The sequence below is a fragment of the Canis lupus genome, chromosome 11, assembly GCF_003254725.2.
Source record: "Canis lupus dingo isolate Sandy chromosome 11, ASM325472v2, whole genome shotgun sequence".
NCBI classification, from domain to species: Eukaryota; Metazoa; Chordata; class Mammalia; order Carnivora; family Canidae; genus Canis; species Canis lupus.
The window spans coordinates 39,318,870-39,328,557 of record NC_064253.1 but is presented as its reverse complement, the minus strand read 5'-3'; the positions used below and the strand labels follow the sequence as shown (position 1 = coordinate 39,328,557).

The window sequence follows — 9,688 nt, the reverse complement described above, 5'->3', positions numbered from 1 at the left end:
GGGACACACAACAGGCTAGTCTGAGGGAAGGAGAGGGCCTCCTTGAGAAGTCATGATAGGGTTGAGATGTCAAGGATAAAAAAGGAATTAGCCCCGGGGAAGAGTGATTCAGATGTTTTAAGGTCTGGTACAGAATGAGCACGAGTGAGCAGGCCTCGTCTGAGACTGGAGCAAAAGTCCAAAGGGCAGGAGGACAGAATGGAGATGGTAATGGTGACCCAATGGCTGATGAGTGTGCCCTTTCCTCACTGAAGGGCTTCCCTTATGTGGTTGCTTTCTAAAGAGGGTTGTCTAGGTGGGGGGCAGGACAGAGAAGGAATCACTGTGGAACCTGAACAGTTGAAGAGAAGTAACCGGAGCTCCTGTTACCACACATTCACGTGCAAACCCGAGAGATGATGGGGCCTGGGGCTGGTGCTCTGGAGCTAGCTGCTTAGGCTCCCCGAGTCTCCCAGGCTGTCATGAGATTCAAGTTAGCAGTACAAGGCCTGCTCGCCCTCAGCTCCTCTGCTCTTCCTCCATGCTCTAGCTTCCAGTCAGTGGGGGATCCAGACCCCAATGTCCCTTAACATAGGCCTTCACTGCATCTCTCCATCTTAGAGGTGGTAGGAGCTCCCTGCTTTTGCCAATCTCCAGGTTGATCTCAGACTCCTGTTTGTCTTCTCAGCCTCTGCTCTCCCCCCTATTTCAAACACCAAGTGGCTTCTGTTTTCCTGGATAGACAGCATCCCATACAGTGAGTGGCAGTGCTTCTCTTCCATCGGCAGCTGCTACGGGTTCAGTTGTGCTCCCCAAAAGATATGTTGAAATTCTAACCCCCCGCCCCCCAGTGAATGGGATCTTATTTGGAAATAGGATCTTTAGAGGTAGAATCAGGGTCATTAAGGTGGGCCCTAAACCAGCGACTGGTGTTCTTATAAAAAGAATATTTGGTCACAGACACGCATAGGAGAATGCCAGGTGAAGACAGACAGACACACAGGGAGCTTGCCGTGTGGTGGGAGAGGTGAGTAGAGAAGCTTGAAGTCACAGAATGCCAAGGATGGACAGCCACCGCCAGAAGCTTACAGGTCTCAGATTAAGCACGGGTCTGCTGACACTGATCTCAGCCTTCCAGCCTCCAGAATTGTGAGACCCTCAACTTCTGTTGCTTTAATCCGCCCGCCCCCAGACCCCCACTCCTTGGTACTTTGTTATGGCAGCTCTAGGAAAGGGACACCGTAGCCAGGGCCCATTCTCTGGGGAAGCCCCTTAGACCTAGCTCTCCTTCCCCTGCTCTCCACACCCACCTTTCGCAGCCCAAACCAGCCCAGATGGAATTCCTTTCCCTGCACAGGACTTGTCTCCTGGGACAGGTGTCAGGGCTGCTCTCCAAAGGCTCAGCCGCTGTTGGGGCTTGGCCCATGGAACTCTGTTACCGTCACAGGGAGGTGGGGATTTATCGCTGTCAATGTCTGTATTGGTTTGCATGTTTTAGTTATAAAAAAAAAAAAAAAAAAACCTAAAAAAACAAACCAAAAATAAGAGAAAAAGAAAGAGAAGAAAACCCAGACACCAAGTTGACTTGGCCTAAAGAGAAAAGCGGGCCAGGTGGAAAAGAACCCGAAGCGCCCAGGGACACCCGACCAGTCAGTCTCAAAGGCACTGACAGAGCCGCGCCTCTGGCCGGGGTGGAGCCGGGCCGAAGCCCTCTGCGTCGGGGCACTGGACTGTCCTGCGGCTCTACCCACCGCTCCACCCCGACCCAGCCAACCACTGGCCTCCTAGAGACGCTGACCCGGGCCTCCTTCGGTTCCAGCGGCGCGTCACGCGGAGGAGAGTCTGATTGGCTCAGCCTGAGTCAGGTCGCACGCGTCATCCAATCGGCTGCGCCCGGGGGCGGGAGCACGGGCTCCGTGAGTCAGGGCCGGGCAGGTGCTGCAGAGCCGCCGGGGAGGGGCTCGTGCGCGCCCGGGCCCCCGAGGAAAGGGGTGTTCTGGGGCCCACGCCCTCTGGGCCGGGCCGGGCCGGGCCGGGCGGACTCTGACCTAGGGCTTCAGGCCAAGCCCCGGCTGCTCGCACCTCCCGGGTGGGGCGCTCGGGCCTCACAGCTGGCCCTCGCCAGACGCCATCTGGACGTGCAACACGTAAGAGTAACTGGAGAATTCGGCCTACCCTAGTTAAACCTGCAGAATCCAACCTCCCACCCCACTAAATGATGTGTGATTCTGTTCTGCAATCTGCGAGTAATAGCAGCTCCCATTTATTGGACACCCAAAGCGGCCCAGGCCCTCGGCTAGGTGTTGAGAACATGCTCTCTGATGGTCATAATTCCGCGAGATCAGTTTCGTTACCCAGTTTCATCTGTGTCCCGCCCCATGCACGCTCGGGTCTCAAATCACAAGGTCAAACGCCTCCTGTCGTCGCTGTTCTGCTGCTTAACTGGTTTTGAAGAGGGAAGGCAGGCACGTGGGTCAGAACTCGGAGCAGGAAGGGTGGAGCCGTAGTCTCCTTCCCGTCCTTGTATCCCAGCCACCCTGTTTCACTCCCAAAAGGCGACCACTGCTGGCCTCTTACATACAAAGGAGTGCGTTTGTGCTTGTGTATCTGTGAGAAATGGTAATTTCCTTTTCACATTATTCTAAGACTTGTTCGCGCTCTGTCTCTGTAGCGGCTCCTACGGGGGTGCAAGGTGCGAGGAAGAAAGGAGTCCAGGGCGACTCTGGTGCCACTGGCCGACAGGGGACAGTTGGTGTGAGAGGCTGGTCAGCAACAGATTTGGAGGAACCGGGACTCGACAGTTCTGTTTTAGACAGGATAGGTGTGGCGGTGTGGCTCAAGTTGGTATAAATCAAGTGGGCAGTTGGAGGAATGTGCTCAATGGACAGGTCAGGGCAAGAGCTACCAATTTGAGATCAATTCCCTATAGACAGTATTTAAAGTCATGAGGCCAAGAGGGGTTATATACTGAGACTAAGTCTACAGATGTGTCCTTCATGAGATCAGTGCTTCCAGACGTGGCGTGGCTGGCCCAGTCCTTACCAAGCTCTGGACAGGACACCTGATCTAAGGGGGCTCAGAGCCCTAAAGAAAGCCACAGATGGTTACAAAGCAGTGTGTTAGGTGTCATACCTAATGAAAGGATGAGCTGGGTATTATGGGAAAACAGGAGAGGAGAAGACTAATAGCCCGAGTCAGAAGGAAGACTTCATGCTGAAGATGGAGTTTGAAAGAAACCATGGAGGTTAAGTAGAGGTTTCCCAAGTAAAGGAGGGAGACATGTACCAAGGCATGAAGGCAGGCTGTATCAGGAAAGTTCCATGAAACAGAAAATATAGATCCTATTCCCAAAGCTGCAGTCATGCTAATGGAAAGACATGAAAAACATTCCCATTAAGGTCAGTGACGAGGCAGGGACTTCCAAATTCACTACCACCTCTTAACACTGGTCTGGAGACACAGACCAGCATAACTAGAAGACAAGGAGCTAACTAGTTCCAAACTTGCCAGAAGCCTAGCAGTATTTGTGGATGGTATGATCATATACCTCAGGGAAAGAAATAAGAAAACTAATAGGAAAAAATATGAAAATGAATAGGAAAGTTCACAAAGGCAGCTATAAAAATTTACTATGAATCAGTACTAAAAAAAAGAGCCTGAAATATGGAAACAGCGATTGATTGTAAAACGTAGAAGAAAAGATCCTATTTTCGGCAACTTGAGAATAATATAGCTAGAAATAAGCCCAAGAAATTGGATTTCAATGAAAATACTGGCAGAATTTTTCAAATTATAAATTGTATATGAAAAACATACAGCAACAAGAATATCACACTACTCTGAGACCACCCAGCGGACAGTGTGGCCTGAAAGTGGTAGACAACCATCATTCTGATACCACATACTGTTGATAGGGTACTGCTACTTATTGCATTGAGTGAATTATATTATTATCTCCTGAATTCAAAACTCTCCAATATGTCCTTCTGCGTAAAAGTGGTCTGATTTGAAAACAAATGACAATTTAAAACTGGGAAGAAAACAAAAATTCTAGTGAATGCCAGAAGTTTTGAACATTTTCTTATCGCCAATTAGAGGTAACTGGATTTGCTTCTGTATAGAAAGAGTAGTAAATCCTTTTCTCCCCATACCCACTAAATAAGTATAGAAAATAAGGAATATTCAATTAGAGTAGCACCAAATAATTAGGCTGCTTGGGATCCTGCATAGACTGGCCTGCCCTGAGCTGGCCTCATCTGCTTTGTTTTCCCCAAATCATCACCCAGAGCTCTTTTAAGATTTTATTCATTTGTTTATGAGAGAGAGAGAGAGAGAGAGAGAGAGAGAGAGGCAGAGACACAGGCAGAGGAAGAAGCAGGCTCCATGCAGGGAGCCCGACGTGGGACTTGATCCCGGAACTCCAGGATCACGTCCTGGGCCGAACGCAGGCACCAAACCACTGAGCCACCCAGGGATCCCCTAGAGCTCTTGATAAAAGCTGATGGTCAGTAAAAGCTTGTGAAATGAAAGAGGCAGGTGAGAGCCTTGGATTTTTCCTTGGCATCCAAGAGCTGGGATTTTTGCGTTCTCAGCACGGAATTCTCTAAAGGGAGCCATCCACTGTGGAAGGGCACTCTGTTCCTTAGGCTCCTTCAAGGGTTTTTACAGGAAGAACCGTACACAGAGCCCTGCCTTGTGTTTATATTACCCCAGACCAACGAAACAGTGTGGCCAGACTCTATTCCAGCCGGTTTTTTCCCCCCAAAGTCTGAAATCTTCAAGACCTTTCTCGGGCTGTACTGGAAATCTCAGTGTCACATTTACCGTAATTGGACTCAGCCAGCCGCGGTGACTCTGGTATGTGTGATGTCATCAGCAAAGCAACCAGTTGAATGCATTAGTGCGGCTTCTAAGGCCTTCTTCCAACAGACGGCCCACCCGGGAGGAGGGGAGCTGCTGACCTGCCTTTCGGAGACTGCATAGCTATAAACAGCGTCTAGGGGGATTGTGTGTGTGTGTGTGTGTGTGTGTGTGTGTGTGTTTAAAATATTTTATTTATTTATTCATGAGCAACATAGAGAGGTAGAGACACAGTGAGAAGCAGGCTCCATGCAGGGAGCCCGACGTGGGACTCGATCCTGGGTCTCTAGGATCAGGCCCTGGGCCAAAGGCGGCCCTAAACCTCTGAGCCACCCAGGCTGCCCATCTAGGTGGATTGTTAAAGGAAGACACGTTCTGATTAAGACTGGGAAACGGCTCCCCCTTCTCTAGCACAGGTGGTGGCAGTGCCCTTCGCCTCTGGAAGGGAACCTTTCAGGGTTGGGCTCCACCCAAAGTGGGACTTAACTTTCTCCAAATCTTAACATTTCAGGAGGATGGTATGTGGAGTTCTTCCTTTTAATGGAGGAGGTTTTTGTGTTTTGTTTTTTTAGAGAGAGCGTGAGAGCAGGAGGGGCAGAGGGAGAGAGAGAATCTCAAGCAGGCTCCATGCTCAGTGCAGAGCCTGATACAGGGCTCGATCTCATGACCCTGAGATCATAACCTGAGTTGAAACCAAGAGTTGGACGCTTAGCCAACTGAGTCACCCAAGCACAACTTTTTTTTTTTTTTTAAATCGAGCAAATAGAGTTTCCAAAATCAAAGATCATTAAGGATTCATGCCCACCAGGGACACTAAAAATAAAGACGATTAGAGATTAAATCACCCTAAACTACAAACACCTGGCTGAGTGGAGGCACACAGGTAGGAGGATAGTGGTGACTTACCAAGTGTGGTGTGGTGGTAAATCTCCCATAGGATGACGTTCCTGCCAAGAAATGGCTGCTCAGGGAAAGACTGCATGTGGTAGGCTGAATAATCCAGAAAGAGATGTCCACTTCCTAATTCCCAGAAGCTGAGTAGCTGTTAGGTTACATGGCAAAGGGGAATGAAGGTGCTAAGTAGCTGCTCTTATATGGGGGAGATTATTCTGGATTATGCTTTGGATAAAATGAAGATAGCAAGGAGAGGGTAAGCCAAAGTTAGCAATGGCAAGAGTCGGGGGTGGGGGCAGCACACAGGAGGCCAGGATGGTGGAAAGAAAGATGTGCCTGAAGAGAATCTTCGGGGAGCAACGGTCACGCGCTGCTGGCAATGGCTGGCCCACTGAAAAGGCCACTGGCCAGGGGCCAGAAGATCTGCTTTCTGGTCCTGGTTCTATCACTCCAGGCTGTAATCTTTCTAAGCATTTGCAAAATAGGGATGGTGAGACTTACCCTGCCTCCCGGGGTTGTTAGGATCCAGTGAGGAGCGGGCACCAGTTCTTTGTAAAGGGTGATCTTATACAGAACATGGCATGATTCACAGGGGGAGTTAAGCCTCTGAAGCAAGCTACTTGTTTCCCCCTTTGCCTAACACTTCGTGAATTCAGGCTGAACAGTTGAGGCAGACTTGGAACTACCATCTAACAGTCCAAATTTGGTCCAAACTCTGAGTCAGATCTTGCCAGCTGCTCTGGGCATGCTTTCCACAGCATTTGGCACCACTGGCTTCTCTGTGAAATCAGGAGGAAACAAACCCCACCGTGGAGACCTCAACTTTCTCCAGTCAGGGGCTCTCTAGCCTAGAAGAGTCTTGCTTCCCTCTCCCAAGCACTTGGTGTTGGGCCTGAAGTACCTCTTTCTCCCGTAGGAATTCAGACCAGTAAATCCCTGCTGAGCTGGAGCCTGGGACAAGGAACACTCGTGGACCCCAAGTCGGCCCATCTGCCACGTGTCCTGTGGGCGAACATGAACGGCCTTCTGAAGAGAGCCGGAGGATGGTTAGAGAGCTGAAGGACAACATCCCCGACAGAGAGGGATTTCTATCAAGAAATCTCCTGACACCTCCGCTCCAGCCAACGTGACCTTCCTTTCCTGAAGTGGGCTTGTCACAAGTCAGGGCTTTTGCCCCTCTGCCCGATGAACCTCTATCTAGAATGCTCTGCCTCAAGACGTACATATGACTGCCTCCCTCATCAGTCTGGGGTCTTGGCTCCAGTGTCATTTCCTCAGAGACACCACGCCTGACCACCTGTCATACTTCCACACCTACTACACTCTCATGGGATTCATTTTCTTCAGGGTTCTTAATGCTCCTGAAAGTTCTGATTTTTTCCCCCTGTCTCACCCCTTGAATGTAAACCCCACGAAAGCAGGACCCTGCCACCTGTCCCGTTCAGTGCCACATCCCTAGGGCCTGGAGCACAGCCTGGACACTGTAGGTACTCGATACCTATTTACTGAAAACACACCTTGACTCAGGACTCCCCATGCGCCAGGCACCTGGTGAAGTGCTCCGCGGGCATTCTCCTGGACTACTTCCGACAACCCCGAGGGGTAGATTTTGTTCTCTTTGTTCTACAAGTGAGCCAGCAGAGGCCCCGAGAGGCTAGGTGACTTGTTTAAGATCCTCCCGCTGGTAAGTAGGGGATCCTGGATTAGAACCTGTGCTCGTCACAGTAGCAACGTGCAGAGTGGTGGCTCCTGGCTCCGAGCAGGAGGACCATGCCCCTGTAGGATCCATGGCCCCATGTCCAGCATGACCTCCTGACTGCAGTCTTTTAAAGTAATGCTTCTCAAAATTTAATGTGCATTCGAATTTGAGACTTTGTTCACCTGGAGCTTCTGATTCCTATTGATCTGTGACGTGGGGAGCGGGTGTAGAGAGTGGAGCACGGGGACCCCCTGCACTTCTCACAAGCTCCTGGGTGGGGTCCCTGACCACCCTGTACGAGCCAGGGTTTAAAGAGTCCTCTGATTTGAGAATTAGGTCAGCTGTTTGTAAAACAAAGACAGGAAAGGAAGGACCTGGGAAATCCTGCAGTCAAATCAATCTCCGCAGCTGAGCAAAGAGAGCAGCAAGTGGTCCCCCCTTCCCTAGAAGAAGCGGATGTTATCCTAGCACCTTCCGCAGCCCTGTCAAGAGACCAGGAGTCCTGGAAACCTGGGTCTAGCATGTGTGTCTGAACCTACGTTTGGTTTCCCGCTGTGTAGTAGTTGGCTCAGGACCACCTGGCCGAAAGTGTTCCTCCCTTCCCTCCTCCCCTCCCTCCTCCCCTCCCTGGACTGCATTCCCAGAGCCCAAGCACAGTCATCCAACTCTGAACTCCAAAGAGGCAGCTTCCCTGGGGTTCAGGAGTTTCTAAGAGTACCTATCATTTGCTGGAGTTTTATCCACTTTCTCCATTGAAAACCAGTGTAAAATGTCTGCTCTGCTTGTGCGGGTGGCTGTGCTCTTAAGAGCACTTTGAAAGGTAGAAAGCAGCATTTCCTGAATGTGGGTGGAATGGGTTTGGGATATGACAAAGACCCAGAGAGCACTGATCACAGGGCAAGAAGGTTACTCCCACCTTCTAGTTTGTTTCCACCTCCCAATTAACTTAGAAGAAAAATCTCATGTCTGTGGCAGCATTTCTCCATCGCTTCTTTGACACTTCCTAGTATTTATTTTTCCAACAGAGAGAGGTGGTAAGCAGCTGTGTCGATCTAGACTTTAGTAATATTTTGTTTTCTTGTACTTACCTTCTATCTGTGGCCGAACTTCCAGGCTTTCCAGTTAAGAAAGTGATAGAAGCCTTCCCTTAAAAAGATACACTTAAATAAAACATGTATAATGGTCTTAGAAAAATAGTAACTAATATCATAGGTTGACTGCAGAGACAGTAGAAATTGTGGAAGGAGTTCATCTTGGGAAGTAGCCGAAGGGACTGGAAAGGGGCACAGCTAGATTATTCGCCGGAGGTGACAAAGCCATCCACGTCCTGCCTGCTCTGTGGACATTCCAGGGGCTGGCTGTGGCCTGGTAACCCCTCCAGAGGGTCCTCAGGCAGGACATGGAGAGGAGTCTTGATCCCGGCCAAGAATGTGCAGAGAAGTCCCAGCCACAGGTTAGCAGAGGTCTTTAGGCCTTTATCTGTGGGACATTTGGGGGAGAAATAAACAACAAAACGACAAAAAGCCTCCATCATCCTGCATTAGCAGGCATAGAGACAAATCAGTTGTACTTTGAACAATAATGAATAAAACAATTCAAGGCCCAAAGAGCTCACTGCTTATAAATAGGTATTGTCTATTTTTTTTTAAAGGTTTTATTTATTTATTCGTGAGAGACACAGAGAGAGGCAGAGACACAGGCAGAGGGAGAAGCAGGCTCCCTGCAGGGAGCCCGACATGGAACTCGATCCTGGGATCTGGGATCACGAACTGAGACAAAGGCAGACGCTCAACCACTGAGCCATCCAGGTGCCTTGGTATTATCTATTTTGTGGTTCCTTAAGTCACGTTGAAGTGGGCCAGAGAAGTTAAGGAATCTTTTTGAATTCCAAGGCAACATAAGGCAGCAGAAACAATACGAGCTTCTGGCATCCCAGACTTGAAGCAGAATCCAGGCTCAGCCACTCGTTCTGGACCGAATCGTGCCCCCTCCTTCACAGGCTGAGGTTGGAACCCCCAGGATGTCAGCACATGACTGTATTTGGAGACAGGGTCTTTGAAGAAGTAATGGGGTCATTCAGGTGGGCCCAAGTCAAATGCGACTGGTGAGTTTCTGAGGTGAGGAGAGGAGGACACAGAGGGGTGACCACATGAAGACACACAATGACCATGTGTCTACAGGCCACAGAAGGAGGCCTCAGAAGAAAGGAGCCCTGCCCTCACCTTGATCTCAGATTTCCAGCCTCCAGGGCCAGGA

The 9,688-nt window shown here is 50.0% G+C and overlaps 1 long non-coding RNA gene across 1 annotated transcript; it reads left to right on the top strand.

Moving 5' to 3' along the window:
- Positions 1-1,910: 1,910 nt before the first annotated feature.
- Positions 1,911-9,057, top strand: LOC125756055 (uncharacterized). Its single transcript, XR_007414019.1, has 2 exons — positions 1,911-2,126; positions 6,650-9,057. It is a non-coding gene; the product is annotated as an uncharacterized LOC125756055 (long non-coding RNA).
- The last annotated feature ends 631 nt before the right edge of the window (positions 9,058-9,688 follow it).